This window comes from Rhipicephalus sanguineus, chromosome 2, assembly GCF_013339695.2.
Source record: "Rhipicephalus sanguineus isolate Rsan-2018 chromosome 2, BIME_Rsan_1.4, whole genome shotgun sequence".
NCBI classification, from domain to species: domain Eukaryota; kingdom Metazoa; phylum Arthropoda; class Arachnida; order Ixodida; family Ixodidae; genus Rhipicephalus; species Rhipicephalus sanguineus.
In genome coordinates, this window is record NC_051177.1 from 54580428 (window position 1) to 54606821 (window position 26394).

Sequence of the window (26394 nt, forward strand, 5' to 3'; positions counted from 1 at the left end):
CGAGACATCTGTAGTAAGCAGAAAGACGCCATTACTTTATAGATAGAATGTTAGAAACTGTCTAATCGGACGTTTGGCAAACCGATCTGCAACGTTCTCATTGGAATTTTCTGCCCAGCATCGTGCGCTTCAAAGTCGATCAATTAGACTTGGCTAAGTAAGCAATCAACCAGAACACGAGCAATAGTGTGACTTACTAAGTGCAATTGTCGGCAACCTGGTCGCGTCGCCGCAGGGTGTGTCGGCCTATTTTGGAACTCTGGCTAGAGTTAGCTCGGGCACCCTGTAAACGCACGCACATGTTGGGTGGAAGGAGGGATTCGACACCCGCAACACTTGAAAACTTGACCCCCCCCCCCCCTTAATGTGATTTCTTTTGGATACGCCCATACTTGGTACTGTGGGCAAAAGCTACACTAGCAGGGTGGAGGATTCTTAAGACTGAAACTCGTTTATTACTGAGAAGCCCGTGTGTGCTTCCACTGTAGAATTACTCCGTATGCTGTTGGGTGGCGACAGTCTTTCCTTTCATACAAAACCACAGCGATCAAACAAATGATACAGTCAAGCAAAGCAATGGGGACGTTATTAGTACTTCAAATTAGAGCATAAAATTGATAAGTTAAAAGGAAGTGAGGGAAGTGAAAGTGAACGAAAAAGACACCTTGCCGCCGGTGGGTGCTAAACTCACAACCTCCGCTTTACGCGCGCGTTGCACTACCACTTGTGTTACGGTGACAACGGCTGTTTCCTAGTACAGACTTTCTTGGCTATTTATGGATGAATAGAACATTGAAACCGGGGAGTTTTCACTCACTCACTCACTCACTCACTCACTCACTCACTCACTCACTCACTCACTCACTCACTCACTCACTCACTCACTCACTCACTCACTCACTCACTCACTCACTCACTCACTCACTCACTCACTCACTCACTCACTCACTCACTCACTCACTCACTCACTCACTCACTCACTCACTCGCTCGCTCACTCGCTCACTCACTCACTCACTCACTCACTCACTCACTCACTCACTCACTCACTCACTCACTCACTCACTCACTCACTCACTCACTCACTCACTCACTCACTCACTCACTCACTCACTCACTCACTCACTCACTCACTCACTCACTCACTCACTCACTCACTCACTCACTCACTCACTCACTCACTCACGCACGCACGCACGCACGCACGCACTTCGCAGTGCGTGCGTACAAGAGCGCAATGCTCAGTATAGCAGTTCGCAGTACAAGAGCTGGGATGGCGGTCACTTCTGGCTACCAAGTTTCGCTGCCTCCCCAATGTCTCGCATTTCGTAAAGAAGCCGACGTAGTAGAGCGCCTGGTGCACCTTGCGAAATGAGCGTTGCGCAAATGCGTACACCACTACCGCTCCTTGCACACAGGGGGCATGCGTCCTAGCTTTTCGGCGAGGCGAGCTTAAATTTCACCGCGCTTCGCGGAAAAACAGCGTGGCGCGCATTTCCAGACATTGCAGAGGACGTGGAGGAGGGAGTCGGTAGAGTCGCTAGCATCTCCGTATAAGGGAGAAGGGTCTCCCTATCAAACATTCAGCGTCGGCAACAGGAACTCCGGTCCTTTGCGACTAACGAGAGAAACGCCGCTATGCGCACTTTTTAAAACCGCTGCGGAGCTCTGCCTAACCGCTCGCTGTGTTTCTGCGTCCGCGCGCGAGTTCTTTTGCCATTTTTGTTTTCTCCTCTTCTCGGTTACGCCGGCTAGGCCGCAGTTACACGGCCGCCTCGTTTCCCTTCGCGATTCCCTTCTCGTTTCACCGAATGGGACACAAAAGGTGTAATTTTAAGGAGGGCGCGCGTGATCCTTTGTTGCAGGGAGCGCGCTTTTCCTCGGTACTCGCAGCACTGGCGCTTTGCGCGATAGTTTCCGTAATCCGCGGATTCAATTTCCGTTCTCGTTTTGAGCGTTTGATTAAATCTACCCGTTCCTCGCCTCTTCTGCGCGTTGCTATCGAAGTTTAAACGATGTTACAATGTGTACTTAAGCGGTGAGGCTTTCTTTTGTTATTCGCGCACTGACAGCTTTTTGTGTGTTTGTTTGTTAGCTTATGGTTTACTTCTGGAGATCGTTTTGCATCGGAGCCCCATTTAATTTTCGTTTTCTTTAACAGCTTAGAGGTACGTGCAGCAGCATTTCTTTTTCTTGCACAGGAACGCAATTTTGTACGAGGACTTGATCACAATGTACGTATTGCGCGTATTGAGTTACGTAAACACGGAAATGCATAAGAAGAAAAGCAGGGAATCTTTTAGCAACCGTATGCATCGAAGCTCGTCGTAAGAAAACAGTAGCAGTGAAGTTGCAGCAGTGTAAAAGAGTGCAGCAGAGCAGCACTGTGTCCTGTGTGCTCAGTGCCCCCCCCCCTCCCCATCTTTTTTTTTTTTTTGCGCTGTTCTTCTAGAGTCTAAAATAAGGTTGTGGTCGACCTTTGTGACTATTCGAACGCCCTGCAACGACGCAAGAATGCTTTCGCATTTCCCTTCCTTTTGTACATTATCCTCAGGACAATTCCTGCATTATGCTGTTAAAATTGTCCATGCTGCCGTGTACTATACGTAGATGCAAAATGTAAGACAAAATAATTCAGACATAAGGAACAGACGTGAGCCTTGGTAATGATATCCTGAAAAGTAGTAAATTGCGCGAAACAATGAGAAGAAAGCTGATGCTTACTTCTTTTGTAAACTCAATTTGCTGCAATTTTTTTTTACTATTTCCGTTAAAGGGCAGGTGAGTTAGGTACACGATCCTCGGTAGTACTCTGCAATATCTAAGGACTGTACGAGCTCTGTGGAGGCCGTGCTTTCCTGTTTTTTTTTTTGGTCTACTGTGTGACTCAAAGACTCAACATTGAATTTTCCTGTTTAATGACAAAAAATGTACAGAAATCCCAGTGGTCCAAGCAGATCTTGCTATTGCAAATCCGCACTTCCCGCTAAAGCCAGTGGAGCCCTGGACGAAGAGCACCACCCACCTTAAATATGAGGACCGTTTGATTAAATAAACGTTTATTCTCTCTCTCGCTCAGTGCCGTGGATGCGTCAGCGTAGCGATAGCCAAAAGCTACGATGATGTAGCTATGTGCTATAGATGTATGATCAGAACAAAGGCACTTAGGCAGGCTGGCCAACAATTTCTATTCGCGGCGAGATCGACCTATAGGCGGCAGCACCGTCAACCCGCTAGTGTGGATACTGGTTTCGTGTGGTGTGTGTAGAAGTACACGGGACTTCTGTTTTCACATCGTGATTTTGTGTTCCGTACCCGCAGAAAACTCTTCGTTATCGATGGTGAGGTTTTGTTCGGTGCCACAATGCCGCACATACTGCACAGAGCCAAGGATAAGCTTCCATTTTTATCCCACCGACGCGGAACGTCTCCGACTGTGGCTCTTTAGGCTTCGTAACGGCAAGACGCCTTCCAAGTACGCGATGGTGTGCAGCAAGCACTTCGACGACGGTGCATTCGCATTCGCAGACAAGAAAGGATGGTGAGTAGTCAGCGATAACTTTGCTAATGTGTGCATTTATATGCTTGTTGCTGCTGTGCACTACGAGCGTGAAGACGGTCGCAGTAAGCGAACGCTCGGGGAAGCTTCTCTGTGCTTTGATTTTCCTACACTTCCGCAGAAAAATTAAGCGAGAATCAATCTAGAATGAAGAAAATTAATTCATGGAATTTATTCTTTGTCATTCATGTACCGTCTGCGCTGTGAATGCAAAGTTTGTTCGCGCTTGGCTATGAGTCTGTTTAACCGAGAGTCCCTGAGCCCTTTTGTAGTTCGCGCATGTTCCATTGTGTTTACACGGCCGCGAGAACAGTTCTCAGTGTTCCGCAGGGCAAGTACGTGCACCGAAACGCGGCAAGTGTGTATGCATGATCTGGTGCATAGTAAAGTGTATCATTTTATGAGCCCTCACTCGCCACGTAAGCGATGAAAATGCGCGAGCGAGTTTATCGCCACAGCTTATCTTGATGAATATATTTTTCTCACTCGCTCTCTTTTTTTTAAGGGTTTTCGCGGAAGAGATTGTGGCCTGACGCACTTCCGACACTCTACTTGCCAAAGCGCAAATTTGACAGGCATAAGCTACCTCGCAAGTACACGGGTGTCTTTGTATACATTTCGCCACAAGTTATAATTGCGCAAGGCAACTCAGTTTTGCGATTTCCGTGTCATTCCATTTTCTGTTCTGTTTAGGGGACAATTTAAGTACCGAAGTGTCAGACGTGACTTGACAGAAATATTTCTCTGCAGTGGGACCAGGACCGTACACAACTAAAGCTCGTCGCGTAACCTATAAACGACAGTCCCGAAGTTATACACCTAACCACAACGCGCAAGTGCATGAGAGCCTTTTTTTTAACCACTGAGCCGCTAAAAGGCTATATTCACATGAGATTTAATACTTTTCATCTTTAGGACAACGCCAAGTGCACTTTGCAATGCGCTTGAACCACAGAGCGGCACCTACACCGATATGACTCTCGTGAACGCACGGTACGACGACCACACACAGCACTCTCGACAAGTGCACTCACTGATCTTATTACAGTACATATACAGCCGATAAAGGCCAAATGCTTCTTTACATCGTGTTAGGCATACGTACGAGCGGTTAAAGTTGCACCAACGCAACGGAACAAACCGCCTTTTGAGGCCCTGCATGACGTACGCGCACATGCAAACACAACGCGGCTAGCAGACGACGCATGGAGCAATCCACACTAGGCGCGCTTCAGCCAGTAGCCGCCAGGCGGCGACTCCGCTCGATCTCGCGGCGGGCTTATCTTTGACAAAGGTAGGTCCACCTACCTTTGTCGCGGAACCAGGGCCGTTTGACGTCATTCGAAGCCCTCGTGTGAAGTGCAAAGCAGCTGCTACCTATCTTTACTGGGAACGCGTGGGATGGTGTTCCCATTGTTCACAGGCGCCTTATCAACCATCGTGTGGTTTTGATGCTTGCTTTGTGTTTTTCTGTATTGAAACGAATACTGAGCTCTATGCTGTATGCCTGATTGCAAAGAAAGATATGCTATTTGCCTTCAATTGTTAAAGGGCCCCTAAACTACCCATGGGTCGACATTTAGTTGAGGCGTTGCAGTTGCGCACGAGTCTAAAGCCTGTTTCACATGCAGCGATTTTGCTCCAAGAGCGGAGCGGCTGCCGTCGCGGAAGCCCAAAAACAGGTTTTTTAGAACGACCAGTGGACGCGCGATCGAGATCGCCAGAGTTGGAAAAATTCGCGAGCGGCAGAGCGGCTGCCCAAGGTCAACCAATGGGGGAGCAGTGACGCGGGGAGCACGTGACCGTAGGGATGGAGACGAGAGCAGCCGCGCGCGCCGGGAGGAACTCGCTCCGACTCGGTTTCCTAGCAGACGACATTCGCTGCAACGAGCTGGCAGTGTAGAAAACGCCGTTCTTTTCCTTTTGTTGTTCTTTACTGCGCTTCCATCAAAGCAGACAAATCGTTTGCACGTGTCATTTTGTTCTTTTGTATTTTTATCGAATCGTGACACCAACATAGGTCCGGACAGGGGGAACCTACGACACTCCGCACTTGTTCGCAGTAGACGTTTCAGTTTTTTTTTTTTTTTACTACTCTGGTGCAGCACGTTCGAACAGTTTACTGTTTTCTTTTCCCTTTTTTTTTTAGTGGTCACGTACCCCGAAGACGACAAATGCCGCCGCTTCTTTACTGCAGAATGCCCATAGGCAAAAAAAAAAAAGGAGACGAGCTCCTTCACAAACCCACAATGTCGTCGACTGGGCCGTTGGCATCCGCTTGCCGGCCCATACGGCGCACCAACGCCTTGCGGCATTCGAGACCAAAAGCCACCGAAAGCCCTGTGAAAGCTTAAAACCCCAAAAACAAATTCTTTCTTTTGCTTTTCCATGGCCAAGTGTATGTGCGTGCAACATGACTTGCGTGGTAAAAAAAAGAAAGCCGGAACAGAAATAAACGTGACTACTGAAGTTGTTTAATTGCACTCTGATAAACTGCACATTTTCATCATTCAAGGTTTAGGCGCGTGAAAATCGATCACCGAAGTAGAAGGCTGGTGAAACTTGCAACCCAAGCGCACCAAAGCAAGCGAGCCCGGAGAAAGGAAACCCGCGGATAACGGGCGCTTCCCACAACCATCACTGCGCATCGCAGAGGCGCGCGCCGCGCAAAAGCGGTGCATGTGAAACGAAGCCGCGTCCGAGCGTCCTGCTGCCGCTCGATCGCCGCGGGCCCCGCCGCTCGGTCGCTCGCATGTGAAACAGGCTTAAAGCGAACGCTAGCGGAGTTACACGCGTTTGCTCGTTTCGCTCTTTCCTTCACAACGCTGCATTCGTCGGCTCGTCTGTCCACCTCTCCGAATGCCCTTCCTCAGCGTCCGAGATGAAAACGCAATGAGCGCGTGCATGTGCTAGCAGATGAGCACGCGAGTGTCTGTAGTGGGTATAGTGGGATTTGCCTAATTTCTGTGGCACATACGCGCTATAGGAGTTTTGTGCTGACGTCACGAAATTTTCAGATCAACGATAAATATACAGCTTCACTGTAGTAATCGATACCCGCCCGTACACATTTAGTTGCTAAAATAAACGATTTTGTTCCTTCATTGGGATGTATAATTAATTCTGTAGTTTTCAGAGCTGACCATTTCGACGTCCGCGGCCGGAAATCCGAGTGCCGGGACATGAGGATACGTGCATGCGACACTGACAGATCGGTTCCTGAATGAATTAAATTGAATTGAACAGAACTTTTCTCGGTCCTGCGAAACGCGAAGCACGACTTGAATGAGAAAGCCCAAATCGACGTTGGGAAACAGTTGCATTTTAAAGCGGCGTTGGTCAAACGCGCGCATTAGCAGGTCTTCGCGCGTGCAAATTGGGCAACGGAAGACCGATCGTTGAGCACCTAAAATGACACCTACAGTACAAGCTACGTAAAGCGAGAACACAAACATAAATAAGGAGAACTTGAAGACGTACAAGACTTGTCGACAAGCGTGTCGTAGTATACTCTGAGCACTCCGAATATATGTAGGTAAGAAAATGGCGTAACGAAATAAGAAAAAAAAAGAAAGGGAAAATTCCCGCATTTGCCGCATGTATGTCGAGGGCGCAGGTGGCGGGTTTCTGGTATGCCAACACCCGAGCATACACGATATCGCGCGTTCCTTATGGCCTTATGGAGATGAGCGTTTTATTTGAGAGGATGGGAGCGAGAGGTGGTGCGCGAAGAGGCGATTGCGTCGGCACGGCCGTCTGAGAAAGTTGGTTCGGAATGCTCTCGGGCACATTTCCCCCGATAGCGCGTTGCGCAAGAATTGCATAATTATCGGCGCCTCCTGAAACTGTTTCGAAACCTTAGACTCTTATAAAAGCGATCCGAAGCGTCTTATAAAACGACGCGACTTTCGTTTTGACTTATTGAACATGTTCGGGGTGTCCCCGCCTGACTTGAAGCGGGGACACACAATCCAGCTAGGCTTTGTGTTAGCAAAACAAAGAACAACAAGAAAGGAAGAAAGAAGGAGAGAAACAAAGAGGTAGATAAAGATAGAGATAGAAAGAGTGAGAGGAAAGAAACACATCGCTGTAAAAGCGAGTGCAAACAAGCAACTTTTTGAATTCCGCTGCGCTCGCTTGAAGAGTGCCCCGGGTCAAAGGCGCGCGCAAGAGGAAATTGCCAGTACATTCCACGAGCTCGTTCATACGGCACAGGGCACGCTGTACGCGCTGCTGTTTATATTGTTCTCTGGGTTATATCGCGAAATCGCCTTCCTCTCAGCCTGTGCATTGATTTCTGAGAACGTTTCTTTATACACTCGTTCATTTTTATCTTTCTTTCTCGCGCTATACTCTCCTTCTGGCCCCTGTGTTTTACAAAATGACTGCATCATTTTCGTTCTCTTAGTCTCTTGCCGAGTCCGCAGTGACGGAGGCACGGAACGTGAGAGGGGGTGGGGGCTTGCTTTGAAATTCTTCGCGTTTTTAAAAGATTCCTCCGCGCTCTTATATACAGTCTTATCTGCATCTCACGAGTAGTCCGCTTCGTGATTTCTCTCGCTTCCTCCTCCGTTTTAGACTGGGCAAATATTTTGCGCCGCCGCCGTCTCTTGCTTCCCGCGGAGCCCGCGATACGGCATGCCGGGCGCGTTTTGCATAATCTTGATTAAAAATGCCCCACGTATGGTTCGCTCTCGGCCTGTTTTTCCCCCTTTTCTTTTGCGGTGAACTTTCTACTGATCGTCTCGGCTTCTTCGGACAGCTCCTCAATTTCAAGCACACACGCGCACACGGCGTATCGTTTGGAGAATGAGCTGCAAGCATCTGTATGAATTCCCTAGAGGATTTGAAGATAGAAGGAAGGAAGGAAGGCGAGAAATTTGTTTTTTTTTGGTCAAAAGATGCTCTCGTGTACAAAGTATGAAATTTTGTGTCATGAAATGACGCTCCATTTTTTATTTTTAGTTTACTGCATCGTACTGTACCGTCGTATGGTGGAGGCGACTAAGTGAGTGAAACAACTTCATTTGGATACCCCGCATATTCATATTGGTTCACACTAAGGAAGCTAATTAAGATAACGTGGGTTGTTATAGATAAGGCTTCCTAAATGCAGCCTACGATAGTCGATTCAGTATCCCCGCTAAATTATGTGCGACAAAGAGCCGCGCCGCGGTGGCGTTGTGGTTGCGCTACTCTGATGCTGACTCGAAAGACGCAGGTTTAATCCCCGCTGCGGAGTTCGCATTTAGGTAACAGGTAACTAAACGTAATTGTTACTACTGGGTGTTCTGGTTAGTAAACACGAGCCTTGTTTATTGCAAAAAGCCGTAAACTCGCTCGTTTTCTGATGCCTAACCACACAAATACTGGGATGCGTGCTTCAGGCTTTCTTTAAAGATTCAGAGTTTATAGTGTATACCGGTAGCATTGTTATGGTGCGCAACTTTTGAAACTAAAATCTTAACAATAGCGACTGCGAGTAACAGCAGGCCTTAAGGAACGACGTCGACGGCCATAGCGTTGGAAACTTGCCACGCACACTGGGGAGGGGGGGGGGTGTAGCACCCCATTAGTAGGCGCCGAAATTTGATAAAAGTATCCAACGCACTTTTCAATGCCAACTTTTAAGTACGTATTGAGCACGCAAATGAGGGAATACGATGAACAGGTCGTTAAGGCGAGTAAACGCGGAGCTTCCATGCATGCCCCTTCCGTAATGTTCGAACATTGAGAAGCAGCAGCGAGTTCGAGAGCACTAATAGCTCCGAAGAAAGAACGAAAAAATAATAAACGTTTCTTTCTATGAGCTTTTTCGGCGTAGGGATTGTTAACGCGAGTATTTCGGCCCCTCAAGTTGTTTACGCCATCGTTTCGCTGTTTCTATATGCATTGCGCTTTCTGTTTTGCAATCCTAAGCATACTGGATCACGCCGCAAAGCGTATCCCGCGAACGCGAACTCGCTGTTAACGACTGACCGCAGACAGGTGGATAGTTACGTCGAGATTCCCTGACGATGTTCCTTCGTGCTCGATTAGTGCTTCGTTTATGTTACGACGCTCCGCCGGTGATTACAGCCGAGAGTCTCTGAAGCGCCGATAAAACAGCAGTGTGGCGCGCGGGCTCCGTTTTAGTACTAACTTTCTTCCGAGGTTTGAGAAAGCTGCTCTTTGCAACGTGCACATAGCCTGCATAGCTAGCAGGCCCCGGAAAACGGTGGCGGGCCACGCGCTAATGGATAATTAAAACACGCAACAGAGCCGCCCACTCCTCTTCTCTCGGCAGGCATCTTAGCGAGAGTCGTTATAATGCGTTCTCCGCGGGCACCGTCGCTTCGGGCCTGTCGTACGGCTATGCCCGTTACGGCAAAAAGGATTATCTCCTTCCTCTAGTACGGTGGAGGGCAGGGAAGCCGTTCTCCTGCGAGGTCTGGTCGGCTATACGCCGAGGTTCTAACTGAGCTGCTGCCCCTGCAGTCGAGTAGATTGCGACCCGTGTGTGGCTTATAGTGACAGCTTCTCCGCATTTTCTTCTGTTTTGCGGCGAAGACGACAGTATATACGAGTCGATCTCGCCGCCGCTGCGCTAACGCGGGTCGCGTGAAAGGAAATTGCGGGCGGCAGAGTGGGAAGGAACGTAGCGCTGTCTTGCGCCGCGCGGTGGCTATTTAGCTTTTAGATTCGCCGCGCGAAAGAGGGTTTGCGGGTAGTAGCGGGATAAAGACCCGCGGAGCACGCGCGATGGCACACTTCGCGAAACTGGGAGCAGGTATATAAGAGAGTTGAGCGCTCGCCTATGTAGGAGACGAGGGTGCGTTGTCACGGTAGCTAAATAATTAATTCAGTCGTCGCGGGAGTCTTTCAGACTTACGGCGCGAAGGGATATAGAGCGGGCCCCTCTTTGCTTAGAGACGTTCATCTATTCGCATCATGGTTCTGTGACAGCGGCAAGGAGCGAAACTAGAGTTGGTGAGCAGTTAGCGAACATTCGCAGTTTGGTATAGTTGTAATACTAGTAGCAAGACAATAATAAAAAATCCTCGGTTCGAGTGAGAATCGAACCCAGGCCTTCTGCGTGGCAAGCAAGTGTTCTACCACAGAGCCACGCCAGTGCTTGAAACTGCTTTAAAAAAAATCTATATGAATGTCATGTACTGGGATGAGTCTGCTTAACGCATGTAATATTGCGTAGCAGAAACGTAGGATCGCGCCAGGCGTCAAAACATGTGAATTGCGCAACTAGTGGGCGTTTTAAAGGCCCTCTCATTACAAAGCGCTCAGGCATATTTGATCACCGTCAGCAGCAAAAGCATCAACAAAGTGAGCAGCTTGGTAGGTTCGCGTGTTGACTTACGGACGCGTAGTGGGCCCTTCGCTGATTCACAAAAGTAAGAATTATGGCCTGTACTTGCAGTATGCATTCTAGGGTAGTTTGAAACGCCCAGTGTTGCGCGCACAGACGTTCGTTTTCTTGCGGCATGGTTGAGGCATGCACCGAAAACTGATAGTAATAATAATGTCTGGGGTTTAACGTCCCAAAACCACGATATGGTTATTGGAGACTGCGTAGTGGAGGGCTCCGAAAATTTCGACCGCCTGGGGTTTTTAACGTGCACCTAAATCTAAGTACACGGGCCTAAAAAATTTTCGCCTCCATCGAAAATGCAGCCGCCGCGGCCGGGATTCGATCCCGCGACCTTCGGATCAGCAGTCGAGCACCATAACCACTACACCACCGTGGCGGGGCGCACCGAGAACCGAAGCCAGACTAACAATTGAGAAGGCGATGCGAACGGGGCCCGATTACGCTATCGCGTTCTACTCTTGAAGGCGAAGCTCAAGCACACTCCAAGTTTTTTCTAATATATGATTTATTATCTCTTTCACGCCGAATGGGAAAGAGAAGACAGTAGAAGAGGGAAAAGAGAGGAAAATTCAGGAAGTTGGCGATTTTAGTTATTGGCTGGCAACATTGTGCTGCGGAATAGGGTAAAGGAATTAAAAGGCGATAAATTTAAAAGATATGAACAAAAAGCAAAGAAAAATAAAACGTCCACACTAAGGCGATCCAACCTCCCCATAATATTAATCATCATCCTTATCACCACTCCTCACCAGAGTAGACGGGAGAAGCCGATAAAAATAGTCAGACAGCAGATGGCTATGATATCGTACTACAGACAGTTGCTATTCACACGTCGTCCAATGCGCGGATGTGAACTTAAGCTTAGGAGTAATGTGTCTAAAGAAGACGTCCCCACGCAGTCTTCAACCCCAGGAGGTCGAAATTTCCGGAGCCCTCCACTACGGCATCTCTCATAAACATATCTTGATTCTGCGACGTTAAACCCCACATAATATTATTATTACTCACGCAGTCTTCACACCACGCACGTTCCGTCGATGACTGTATAAACCCGTCTAACACGCGGATTTCAACATAGATCTTGTGGCGTCGAATACTTGAGACGCATACTCGTAACACTGGCCCCTATGTGTGTTTAGTATCCACAGACGCACCCGCACTAGCTCACCTCGAAGATAAACACAGACCAGCCTGGTTATGCGTCTGTAATTGTCTCTCACATCGAAGGTCATCGGTGTAGCTCTAAAGGTAAATTCTAGTGCGTTCACTTGGTTAATTTCGAGTTTATGATGACTAATCCCAGGAAGTATGGGCGCACTGGTGTGGTAGATACATTCAACAAAGTGCCTGGTAGAGCTGATGAAGAGTATCGAGAGATACGTGCAACAAGTGGTGGGGTTAACCGGAAGAAAAACAACGCAGTTGCTTGCTAACCAACACTGGGTAAAGGAGAATGGCGCAGATGCGCTGCAGCAAATCGACAGTAGAGTTATTGAGTACCGCGCTGGCTTCTCTATAAGTGTCGTTCTCACGTTCACTACAGAATATCTGATACACACTGCTTAAAACTGCAGCACCCGCGACGCCTTCTTGACTTGTAACTGCGGCATTCAGGTAGCATCATGGTCAGCTAAAGGCGTTTTATTACACAGGAATCACCATTACAACATCTATATACTCGAAGCCGTTCAATATGTCTACCATGATACCATGAACTTCTACCATGGAAGACTACGCTCAACTAGTGGCGCAGCTGTTCTCCAGCAAAAGCCGCTGAAACACTCACTCTGCCACCTTTGAATGCCAGCAGCATTTTAATTCAAAGTAATTTAATGGAAGTAAACGTGTGGCGAAGAAGCAGCGTAAAAAAATAAAACATTATTCGTGCTGAAATCGGAGAAGAAAGGCCATGTTTTGATGTAAAGCGGCATATAGAAACTACCGTATAAAATTATATATAAGGCTTAATATATACCAAAACATTACTTAGTCTTGAAGCAAGAAATCTTTAGATTCTGTGACTCCTACCATATTTACTCGCGTAAAAGCAGCACTACATAACGACGGCTAGCACTCGCTAACATTAGCTGAGTTGTAGCTGATATTGGCCAGCGTTGTCTGTTTAATAGGTAATGATAGTCAATGTTGTCTACCGTTGGTTACTGTTAGCTGTGCTGTCTTATAGCAATGTAATAAAGTCATGCATGCGTATACCACTGCGCCTCTGTCCGACTCCATGAAAGTCTTCACACACTACGACGACTCCCCTTTCAAAAAATGCCAAAGTACAAAAAATAAATAAATATCGTGTTCGAGGGCACAAGAACGTGTCGTACACTGCATTTGAAAAAAAAAAATTAAATAAACGATCAACATAAATTGTAGAGAAACAGCCGAGCCTTGCACCTTAGGCCCGGCTGACTAGTTGTATATGCATCGCGCCAAGATCAAGCAATTCGTGCGCGCATCGCGTTAGCGTACAAAAATGCGAGGGCTTTTCGACGTCTCCTAAAATTCTGGCGTCTCAAAAGAAGCAGGTTTACACGAAAAACAAAACAAAACAAGAACAACAACAAAATAAAGTGGACAAACAAGAGAGAATGAAATAACTTACGCGTTCTCCGTACAGGCAGTTCCGGCGCGACAGGAATCTATGCGTCGCTTGTCGCTTCGACTCGTGCGAGCGAGTGACATCTGTCGGGAACGCGAGCTTTTTCCGCCACCTTCGTTTCGCGAATTTGCATAATCGCATTGGCTTTCCACGCCGGGCCCCCAAGAAAGAGGCGTACACCGCGGCTACGTACGCGTGCCTTCGGTCTCGAGTCGGAGGATACGAGTGCCTCTTGCCGCCGGCCGGGGACTGAGGCATTCGCCGCCCGAAAAACACACGGTGAAGCCACATCTAAATTGCATTTGCGGCTGAATCAAATTCGTTTTCTCTTTGCACCTAGCTTTTGATTCGCGGCAATGCCATATTTGTTTTTTTTTTTTTCGTGATTCAATTTTCGCCCCCGCTGTTGCTTGCTTGCGGCGGTGAAACTTGTGGCCAGAATCGCACCCCCGGCCTGTCGGAAACTTCTGCGTGAATTCTCGTCAACCTGTCAAAGTTGGGGATTTTTTGTTTATTTTTCAGCTAGACCGATGTCTGTCGGTCACACTCTCTTTCTCTACATCATTTTGTCCCTCCTTCCTTAGGAAGCTTGACAGAAGCGCCTCTTCAACAGTTGGGAGCTGTTGGCTGAAGTTCCCAAATGAAGCGACCGAAGGCTTACTGAATATATTCGCAGATTGCATGCGTGAAGCAAATGACGGTACGCAGATCGCGCTCGTGATTTGTAATTATCGTCGTTACATATATATATATATATATATATATATATATATATATATATATATATATATATATATATATATATATATATATATATATATATATATATATATATATATATATATATACGACGACGATAATAGGGATCCGAAGCGGGCTGACGCGTTACACTGATCCCTGTGGATCAGGTCACTTTGTAGCTCTGTATAGCTTCGGCGCCGTGCCGAAGCTTCAAAAGCGTCTCGAACGTCTTTTCTGCCAGCTGCGAAGATGTGTAGTGGCAGCATGCTCTTGGTTTTGGTGGCAGCCACAGTATAGCGGCCTCTACGCGCACGATAGTTGCAAGCATCGCCGTGGCAAAAGACGACGCGTAGTCGTGAACGTTACATCACCGTTTAAAAAAAAAGAAAATTAAGGAGCCTTTCACCTACTTCTTTCTTTCTTTCTTTCTTCCTTTCTTTCTTTCTTTCTTTCTTTCTTTCTTTCTTTCTTTCTTTCTTTCTTTCTTTCTTTCTTTCTTTCTTTCTTTCTTTCTTTCTTTCTTTCTTTCTTTCTTTCTTTCTTTCTTTCTCTTTACGCGATGCTCCCCCCTAACTTCATTTATGCCAGGATTAGGACCTTCATCCACGCGCTTAGCAGCGCAACATTTCAATTGACAGGCAACAATGAAATGTAGCAACGGGAAGTGACAAGTCGCCTCGATAAAAGATTAGACTTCCGTATCAGAAACGGCTCATCACGGACAAGTACACGACGGAGAGAGCATTAATTATTGAAAAAAGGCGTGTGCAAATACGCATGCGACCGGTGCACCTTCGAGGGCCGCATTTCTTTACGCTCGCCGGTGCCGAGTTTCACGCGTAAGACGCCGCTACTGAAATCTGTGAGTTATAAAAGCTTCGATTTAAAAGGGAAAAGTAAAAGGAGGATATTATCTCGAAAGGTTAGCGGCCGTCTTACTGTGGGGATCGATTTGCAATTATCTCTTCCAAAATGACACCTGGACGTTGATTGCCTAATTACCGCCATTCACTTTCAAATTTTTGATGAGAGGTTTCGTTCACAAAGGCCTGATTGATGCGGGCATTCTCGTTTGTGCGTAGGTCTTCCTCTTGTAATATTTCTTGAAGGCAAAACGGAGACGCGAGCTCGAGTGCGGAGCCAAATGAGGACCGCGGCAATCTGGATACTTCCTCTCGGCCAGCTTCAGGGGACGCGTGAGTTTCCTGTCTCAGATTTTTTATATATATGCTGTATTCAGAACGTAAGCTTGCGTATCTTGATCGGCCTTGACAAAAACTGAAAGAGAGTTTCACTACGTAATTATTCGACGGATGTCTCGTCTCTTCAGGCATCCGGTACATTTAACATTCATGACGGCATTAGAGACATGTCTTCTTGAATTACGCCGTGACAGGCATCTTTTATCTGGCATTTTGTTCCACCTGCCGTGTTCAACAACGCTATGGTGAAAGTTTCACAGACGTGGTTTTAATGAGGTATACCTTCTTGCGGTACAAGGTACGACAAAAAACACAAAGACCTTAGCTTTTGCTTAGACCAGCGTGGCGCGGTGGTCGACAGGCGCTCTTGTCATAAACGTGTGCTTGGATAGTGCAATTTTCGAATCGAATAGCACGTGGATATCAGACAAAAAAAAAAGACCTTCGAACATATATTTTTCTAAAAAAAAAAGTGACATGCGAAGTTTTGTAATATTGGAAGTTTCTTCACGTGATTTATTAATGCATTCAATGCCTCTCACAATGGCATTTTTCGTCACCTTCAGGATTACGAGTTTCAGTATTACAATCTATTATTAAGAGATTCAGTATTAGAATCTATTTTTATGGTACTGCTTTGCCTAGAATACCCAATCTACTTGAAGTAAGTCACTCCACGGACTGATTGGCAACCTTAGTCGAAGTACACCAGATTGCTTCACCGCACGTGGCTCTTCGAACAGCCCACATCGTGCCATTGACGTGGTTACTCAATAAGCTTTTACACTGCTCACGCCATATTCGCCTTTTCGGTCGGTTTCAAGACTACGATAGCCGCAGCAGGTGTTGCACCCAAGAAACTTCCGGTCACTTCAATTATCACTCTCTAACGCTGAAGCAGAAAGCGTGCATTTGAAGTTGTGCCAGAGTAAGGAAAGGCTCATTTTCCGCTTTCAGGTAAAGAGAAGACGCTTAAAGTGAAGGACTAAGTCTTATAATGTTGTGTGTGCAGCTTAGGAGAATATTCATATAAAATATTTGGCCAGACACAGGGAGAAAAGTGTTGAAAATGTGCCGGTTACTCGCTAAGGCTTTTGTTCCTCGCCAACGCTACTCGGCTACTCCGGTGCACAGAACCGGAAGTCGTCCAGCAGCCTTGTTTGTAAACAGCGAAAGGGTCTATAGAACGGCTAAGGCTCCGTTATACGAGAATTTGCCACACATGTGCGTATAATTTCACTTTGTAATGTCATTAGATGTAGCTATGTCGTAGCTCCAGACGCATGTCAGACTAAAAGTGCTGCGCATGTCGTAAAACCAGAGCACGAATCCCCGACACGACGGCACACTGAACGGCCTTCAATTTAAACGCGAATGTTGACCGCGCAACACTGCGTACCGAGGCGCGGGTCGTTTCCGACGTGTACGCTACAAAGCAGCGAGAAACGAAAGAGCCTGCAAACGCCGCGTTCGTTTCAAAGCGCACCGCGCGCGTTTCTCAACACGTGAAATTACATGGCCAAGGAAATTTTCGAGTCGGTCCCTCGGTGTCCAGCCGTGGCTAATTTCGGCAATTTATGCAGCCGCCTTCTGAATAACTAAATGACTAGCGGCGGCACGCGCCGTTCCGGACGAGTCAGACTGAACACGCAGCGACGCTGCAGAACGACGAAGCCAGCTTCGCGCGCCGCAGAGCACGCGCGCCGCCGGAAGAGGCGTTGATACATGCGGCCGAGCGAAAGACCCCGCCTAATGAGCACCGGAGATTCTAATTGGTCGCCACACGCGCCTCGTAATGGACCCGTCACGAATTTGAACGAGCGGTCAGGTTTTCGTACCTCGACCGAACGATGCGCCCCGGACGTTTCTCTGCTTGAGGAAAGGCTGAAGCGTCGGAAATGGGCCGCGATAACCCGCGGAGAAAACGTGCATTTGACGGCGACGGACGGACAAAGAAATGCGACGGGAGAGTAGGGAAGCGTGAGTAGGTGGAAAGGAAGAGAGAGAGGGGGGGGGAAGCCGATGCGAATTCGGAAGGCACACGTCACCGTTCTTCAGAGAGAGGGTTCTGTTTCTAGTAAAAGCGGTACGGTTCGATGATGAAAGCGAAGGTTCGAACTTGGTTCAGAGCAAAACGAATATGCCGCGCACACGCGAGCTCACATAGTCTGAGTGAGTGGCCTAGGGTGCTTTTAGCTAGCTCAGGGCGCGACCCGGTAGGTGGCCGCGAGCGCCTGGCGGGCCTAGGCGGCAGAGTTTCGGGTTCCGCAACTTTGATAAATGGCTTAATACGAAGTAGAGTGAGAAAGCGAGAGCCATGCAGGATGCAATCGGAGGAGGCATCGTCCGCCTCGCTATAACGTCGGTAGCTAGCTTGCGTAGTGCCGCTCAACCAAGTAACGAGGGCAAGAATTTCATTCCGTTCCCCTTCCCCTTTTTACCCTCGCAGGCACGTCCCCTCCACTTTTACCTAAAGCGAGGATAATCAAGACTTTGCCCAAATGGCGCTTTGCAAGGCTAATTGCGTGTTACTCGAGAGGGGCTCCCTCTCCGCGGCTCCCTGCTGCAGCAAAGCGCTGCGCGCTTCCTCGGAACGCTTGCTTGTGCCGCGGCGCGTAGAGTGCACCCATAGCGTGCGCAACTGCGGCTTGAATTCCCCTTGTGCCATGAGTGTCAGAAATAGCGGCGCTGAAAGAGGATTTAGGTCAGAGTTTGCTTCCGCCTAATCGAATTGAAGCAGACTGAATGGACCACTAATGACTCGTTTGCGAAGCGCTTCGCTACCGGGTCAGTGGTATAAAAGGGGCGAAAATTCCGGCCTGGATATATCGACGGCTTTGTCGACGCGTGTCGTCGGCGAAGGAGCATGAGCTCTTCAACGAAAGAAAGAAAATACGCTTTGTGCAGGCGGAATGCGGAAGCATGTAGACGCGTCGCATTGTACTGAGGCTCCAGTACTTCGTGCCTGGTTGCGGCATGTAGTGAACATGCGTAGTACCAACGTTTGTAAAGAGGTAACGGGCTGCGGCGTCTCTGAACGCAGGAAGAAAGCACCTAATAATTGGAAGTTTTATCGAAGACGATATCGCCATCGTGAAAATGTTAGCTAGATAGCTCTCGGCACGTTTTCGTTGACTAGAAGTCGTTTTGTTTAACTGACGTTCTGGTTATCACACAATGAAAGCGCCAATGTTAGGGCCTAGCGCTTCCACCAGATCATTTTAAGTGCACCCTCATGAGACCAGATGCAACCCATATACAACAAAAGATGCAACAGAGCCATACATAGACTAAGACCGACAGAGAAATGAGTTCCGTTGGTTTCCTCCAAAAGACAAGTTTCCCAGCGATAGCGCATCCCAGCGTAGTATCATACATTTTCGAATCACACGAAAAAACGGTTCGGTTGGCTGTAACCATTGTTGAAACGCATTTATTGTACGAAATTATCTTCCCCTCATGACGACTGATCAGGGTAGAGTAATCCTAACGCCGGGTCGGAGATGTGCAAGGGTTGTGTGGATTTAGTTTCGTTCTGTCGTTTCAAGCTTAACTGACATAATAATGTGAACAGCTTTATGTTGAGGAGAAGACGGCTCTATTTGTTTACTGTCTCCGTGTTACTGTGCTTTGCGTTTCACCTGGCCGGTACGGATCACTGCAGAAAAACTTGCAATACAATGAAAGCTAATGGGCGAACGGCGTCCAGGCAACTCTGACCAACCGGTCGGATGCTCTTAGAATGTGTTATCATTTCTTGTTGGCTTCATATAGCTGTGTGCCGCAGAAACTGGCACCTCAATTGATTCCACTTTTTTCGTTGCTTTTTGCGATGTGTAAGGGTTTCTTATTTGATATACGGGATCTGGTCAATCAGAGCATAATACGGACTATAAAATAGCGCGTTGTAGAGAGGTCCGGACTAACATTCACTGTTTGGAGTTATTTATTGTGCACCCATAGCTCAGTTCACAGAGTGCTTCAACACAGGAAGGTAAATGTACGGTTAGCTTTATGTATTGCTAAGTGTGTCTCCGGAATTCGTGAGATATTTTGTTAGAGGGCTAACGCCGTTCGCCCATAAATGTTGTATCAAATGTTTTTCACAACTGATGTCAGTGTGCCATAAAAAAGCTGGAAGATGTAGTGCCTCGCATGACTAATTTGATTTTTTAATGTGAAGCCTTTCTTATCGAACCCAAAGCAGTTCGAGCGTATCTATCTATCTATCTATCTATCTATCTATCTATCTATCTATCTATCTATCTATCTATCTATCTATCTATCTATCTATCTATCTATCTATCTATCTATCTATCTATCTATCTATCTATCTATCTATCTATCTATCTATCTATCTATCTATCTATCTATCTATCTATCTATCTATCTATCTATCTATCTATCTATCTATCTATCTTATCTATCTATCTATCTATCTATCTATCTATCTATCTATCTATCTATCTATCTATCTATCTATCTATCTATCTATCTATCTATGTCTGTCTGTCTGTCTGTCTGTCTGTCTGTCTGTCTGTCTGTCTGTCTGTCTGTCTGTCTGTCTGTCTGTCTGTCTGTCTGTCTGTCTGTCTGTCTACGTCTGGGTGCTCTCGTGATCGCCTCCTTAACTTGGTGTAGACCAAAATTGGCATGGGAGGGTAAGAGTATTTGACGAATACGACTGTCTGGTCGTGACATGAATAACGTGAAAATCCTGTCGCGTACGTCGTCAAACCTTTTCCTCTAGACACGCGTGGCACATACCCGTTTACCACGGACCGCGGTGTACGGGTATGCGCCATACATGATTGGAAGAAGACGACGAAGCTGTTGCTGCCTGTCTAAGTAGCTCTGTCTGCATTTATCGATATTTTTGTTTATATTACGTCTCAGAACTGCTCAAGACGTCGGACGACTCGAAAAGGTACCTTCCGTATCGGCGACCGACGGGTGCTGCGCAGCCCGCCGCGTCGAAAGGTGCTAGAAGGACCGAAACAAGCGTCAGTGAGAGCGCCGCCATGAGGAGTGACACCGGGTCAGAAGCACCAGCTGGTTTGCGCAAGCATGCCTGACTGCAAGCGACAACACAGCACTGAATCTGAGGACGAGTCAACTGTCATCGGAGACCACAACGTGGCGAACCTCACAGATCTAGACATGGACGAGAGTGGTTTTCGGCTTGTGCGCCATCGCAAAGATAGGACGGTGGGCATTCCTGTGTTAATCGCTCCAACATCCGAAGGAGCTAACTTGAGGCAAGTGAACCCTATTGCCCTATATTCTGAAGTTGAAACGATTCTCGGTGGATCCCCAGTTAAGAGCCGTTTCACAGCACAGGGAGCCTTGCTCTTGGATATAGAGACGGAAGATCAAGCTAACATGATTCTAGAGACCAAGACTATCTGTGGCCTAGCCATATCTGCCCGTGTGCCCCATAGCTATATGAAAAATACGTGCATTATAAAAGGGGTCCCACGATGGTACTCGGACGAAGAGCTGCTAACCTACCTGAGACCTCAGGGAGTATACCACGCAAGAAGAGTCATGCGACGGGTCTAAACTTCGCCCTCCGAGTGGGAATCAAGGCGCACTGGCTCTGTGGTTCTCACATTCGCTCCCAATTCGGAACGCCCAGACAAGATCAACCTTGGCTTCACCAGACACGAGCTTGTCGACTACGTGGAGACGCCGCCACGCTGTTTCAAATGCCAGCGTTTTGGACATGTTGCAAAGCATTGTCGTGGGGAACAGAGGTGTAAGCGCTGTGGGGGGCCTCATGACTTTAAGACGTGTACCAGTAAAGAAAAACTGGTGTGTGCAAACTGTGGCGGCGACCACCCAGCGAGCTACGGCCGATGTCCAGCACGAACAGCTGCGCAGCGAAGGAATAAGACGTTTGTCCTCGGCCCGAAGACTGTGAACGAGCCATCGAACACAAAGAAGACGACCGGCGCGCCACAACATGGTGGTTTGGAAAATGAGTATGCGGGGAATTTTCCGCGCCTGAAACCGACAAGAGCTGGTACTGAGTCAACGCAAGTGCTCAACGCTGCTGAAGAACGTATCACAAAAGAGTCCGCCAAGCGCACCTATGCTGATGCATTGAGCCCACCTCAAGTGCCAAGTGGAAGCAATCAGCAAGAAAACTTCGAGCACGTTATTCGCGCTCTGTTCACCGCACTACGCTCACACGTCGCTAAGATGCCTGCGAGTTCAACGAAGGACATGTTGGAAGCAGTACTGGCTCTAGAGTCAGTGATACTATGCTCTGCTTCCACATACACACAGTAGAATAATGGCAATATCTCGCCCACCTGGTCCATTCCGTCCTTCAAAAGTGCCCTTAATCATGCAATGGATCTGCGCCGGTCTTCTGCAACGTATGTGCGAACTCAACCTTTTCCTGCGAGACATCCCTATACCAATTCTAGCCCTCTCAGAAGCCGGTCTCCCAAATGAAAGGACGCTCCCAGGGTACATCCGACACGGCAATCCGAGCATACCGTCATTTGCAAATGGAAGCGCCACAATATACCTAAGGCGGGAAATACCTCACGTCGCCTTACCAGTGCAAGACCTCTGTTCCAACTCATTGGAAGTCGCTGCTGTGCAAGTGTGTCTGGGAAACCGAAAACTGAGCGTGATATCGGTGTACATAAGCCCACGAAAGAAGGTCTCCATGGAGGCTTTCCTAAAAGACCTTTGCGCTCGATGTCCCGCTCCTCGAATAATCTGTGGTGATTTTAACGCGCATCATACGCTCTGGGGAGATAAGAGTGTAGATTTGCGAGGCAAGGAACTTCTAGCAGCTGCGGATGCTGCTGACTTATGTGTGGCGAACGATGGAAAACCTACATTTTTCAGGCCACCAGATTCATGGAGTGCGATAGACCTTGTACTTCACTCCACGGACCTTCTGGTATCATCGACCACGGCTCCAGACAGGATGGGTAGCGACCATTTCCCCATCTTCACCAATATCCTGGGATTTCGGACTGCTGGTCGACAATTCTGCAATGTGACTCGCTGGGACACTTACAGAGAAGCGTTGGAGGAATCCACTGGTGAGCTGTTTGCAGATATGTTAGAAAGCAAGCGAGCGGCAACTTCGTTGCTGAAACTGCCCGATCATTTCCCTGCTCCTGACTTGAAGTTAAAGAACCTCTGCGCAGCACGTAGACGAGCGGAGCGGAAACTCATGAGAAAAAAAGGAAATCCGTCTGCGAAAACTGAATATAACAGGATAAACGCTGCGATCCGTCGCCACACAAAAAAATTAAGACGAATTCAATGGGCCGCTTTCTGTGAGAGTTTATCGACGTTTACACCCTTGACAAGGATATGGGCAGTAATAAACAGTCTTTCTGGGAAGGTCCGCTCACACAGGCCATTCGAAGCACTCGCTCTGAAACAAGGGAAAGATTTGCAAACCCTTGCAGAGGATTTCGCAGACGCATACACAACTGGCAGATCAGCAGGAGCGGCGATTACTCTGTCACCTCATGGACTCCACACGATGGATACGCCATTCACCTTTCGAGAGCTGGATATGGCACTTAGCAAATTAAGAAGACGCTGTGCAGTGGGTCCCGATTTGATCAGCAACCAGATGCTGACAAATCTGCCATATGAGCGAAGAAGGGCCCTTTTGGACATATTTAATCATGTCTGGAGCACGGGAGAGATCCCAATTGTTTGGAAGACAGCATGGGTGGTGCCAGTCCTTAAGCCCGGAAAGGATCCTGCGAGCCTCGCATCATATCGACCGGTATCACTTACATCATGTGTATCTAAGTTGATGGAAAGATTGATATGTACAAGATTAACTTGGTACCTTGAGCAAGGAAGACGATGGCTATCGTGTATGACGGGATTTCGCCCACGACTGAGTGCCCAGGACAGTGTTTTGGACCTATTAAGCCACATCGAGCACTACCATGCCAGCGGCCTCTCGACACTCGCGGTCTTCATGGACGTTGCCAAGGCTTATGATTGTGTGCTTCAGGCAGGCATCGTCAACGGGCTACAAGCCATGGGTGTGTCGGGAAATGCTCTTCGGTTCGTACATGAATTTCTCAGAGACCGCTCTGTCCGGGTTAAGCTTGGAAATGTAACGAGCGAAGAGCGACGCGTTTCCCTCGGCGTCCCACAAGGAAGTGTTCTATCTCCCTTGCTTTTTAACGCTGCCATGGCCAGCCTTCCTGACACTATGCACTTAGCTCTGAAAGCAGTTAAAATATCAATCTACGCCGATGACATCTGCATTTGGATCTCAGGGTACCAGCACAAACGTTTGGCCCGGATAGCACAGGGCGCCATTTCTATCATTGAACGCCACTTGTCGACACTTGGCCTGTCTTTATCAGCGGAAAAATCGACCTTCATGCTCTTTCCGGGAGTGAAACGGAGGTCAACACGCCTGTCGCTGAATATTCGAGGCCACCCAATTCGTTGTGCAACAAGTGTCCGTCTCCTAGGCGTTACCATCGACAACAAGCTACTATGGCGACGTGCGGTTGATGGTATAGTCACTGCATCAGTGCAAAGGATCAACGCTCTTCGTCGCATGGCAGGGGTACGTTGGGGCAACAATCCTATGTCCATGCTTAAATTGAACGCTGCGCTCATAACAAGCCGCATTCTTTATCAGCTGTCGCTGATATCACCATCACTAAGTCAGTTCGAACGCTTAGAGGCAGTGCACAGAAAAGGTCTCCGCTTGGCGATGGGAGTTCCTCAGGCAGCTTCAAACGAGAAGGTCACCAATGAAGCAGAGTCTCTTCCGCTCCGCCTTTTGGCGTCCCAGGCCTTATTGACGCAGCTGTCAAGACTGGGAGAGTCCTTCGCAGGCACGGCGCTTCTCCGGCGGCTCAGAGCAAGAACTGTCTCACATTTCAACGCGGCGCTGAACACATTTCGATATTTAGGCTTGAAATTGCCTAAACGGCGCCCTATGGACCCGCCATGGTCTTTTGTGGACGTTGCCTGTAACTTCAGCGTACCCAAGCTACCAGCGAAACGCACCATTCCAGCCGCGGAAGCAAAGTTTCTTGTGCTGGACCACTTGAGTACCATGTACCACGGCCACCTACAAGTGTACACCGACGGATCAGTGTGCACACAAACGGATAGCTGCGCAGCGGCTTTCTGTATACCCTGCCTTGGCGTGTCATGGTCGGGCCGCCTGGATCGTGTGGTTTCGTCCACAACGGTAGAAAGCGCTGCAATCACCGCGGCTTTGCGAAAATTGCGATCCTTTTCTGCACGAGATGTTGTAGTGCTGACGGACTCCAAGTCGGCGCTACAAAGACTGCATCGTGGCCTACCTCAAGAAAAATTCACCAGGCAATCTCTGGCGCTCATTAAACACCTTATTGGCAAGAGCTTTAATATAAAGTTTCAGTGGATACCATCCCACGTTGGCATTGAAGGCAATGAAAAGGCTGATGCCCTTGCATGCGAAGCGCGGACATCTGTTCCAAAAGTAAGAACTCCTAAAACTTACCAGAACAACAAAGATGCGATACGCAATCATTTCAACGCGATCTACAAGTTTCCACACCAAGCATGTGTAATCACCGGACTTTCTCGTGAACAAGCGACGCTGTTGTACCGCATAAGAACCGGCTCCGCATACACCCCGGCTTGGTCATTCAAGACTGGGCGATACGCTTCCCCGTTTTGTGCCTTCTGCGGTGACATCGGGGACATTGAACATTTTATTTGGCTTTGCCCGCAGTTTGATGTGGAAAGAGCAGCGATGGTCCGCACCTTGCAAAAAGGTTGTCATAGGCACCGGACATTTGAAGACGTCATTTTTCCGGAAGGGCCCGCGGCAACGAGGAGGAGCGTGCAACGAATTTTGTTGGTTTTCCTGCGAGACACTGGGCTGTTCAGCACTTGGTGACGTACCCCTACAATTCAGGAGATGCTCAGGCGGAACAATTGCCGGCCATGCAGGCCAGGCTAACCCCGCCTGCTGCAACATCATCACCACCACCACCACCACCACCACCATCTACTCAGGAACAGCGAGAACAGACATTGGTAATTCAAATGCGAGAGCGTTAAGGAAAAAAACACGAAGAATGCAAAGTATAAAAAATAGGATGCCAGCAGGAATCAAACCGAAGCATTCTGCGTGGGAGTTAGGTATTCTACCACAGAGCCACGCCGGGTCTAGAAACTGCTTTGGAAAAGCACCCTATGCAGGAGTAATATTGGTGCAACGTCAATTGTAGTTGTGGTGCTGGCTATCTAATTTTATAGCAAAGCAATAAAATCGCATATGTACTTCTGCGGTACAGGCCTCATGTCAGGTCAACGTCTGTGGCTCCGGTATTGGCTCCGCTTTTATAGCAGTCTAATAAACATTACATTTGTATTCCTATGATTCTGCAAGCTATATTCAAGCGTTGATCGACCCCGGAGGAATACGCTAATGAAAGTTACGTATGATATTCACATCATCGCACCGTAAAGTGCACTTCGTTTCGATAATACTGACGCATATGCTCTAACGGGAATGCTGACGTTACGTCGGTTCATAAGTTACCCTTTAAACGCCAGTTTCGTCGACGTTCCTGGTAAGCCCACGATGTGCACACAACTACTACACTTACAAAAACACGTCGATCCACCTCGTAACGCATGGCTCAATTAAAAAAAAAAAGAAATGCAGCACAGAATTACTCGCCGACTGCTTCGCATGAAACCGATTCCCACTAGACGTGGGATCTGCCGAATTTTCGTTGTGTTTACGTTCTCTTCGTCACACACACGTGCCAGAACCCTTGCTGCAGGTGTTACAGCAAGGAACCCGTTAACGTTCTTTCAAATACATGGCCACATGGGGCGAACTCCGCAGTACCTGACTGATATTTTGCCTCGAAGGAAGGCTGCAAGTATGAAAC

The 26394-nt window shown here is 48.0% G+C and overlaps 1 protein-coding gene across 2 annotated transcripts in view; it reads right to left on the reverse strand.

The window, feature by feature from the left end:
- LOC119382975 (glutamate receptor 1) overlaps positions 1-26394 on the reverse strand; it is a 219479-nt gene that overhangs the window by 70407 nt on the left and 122678 nt on the right. The window lies entirely within an intron of this gene.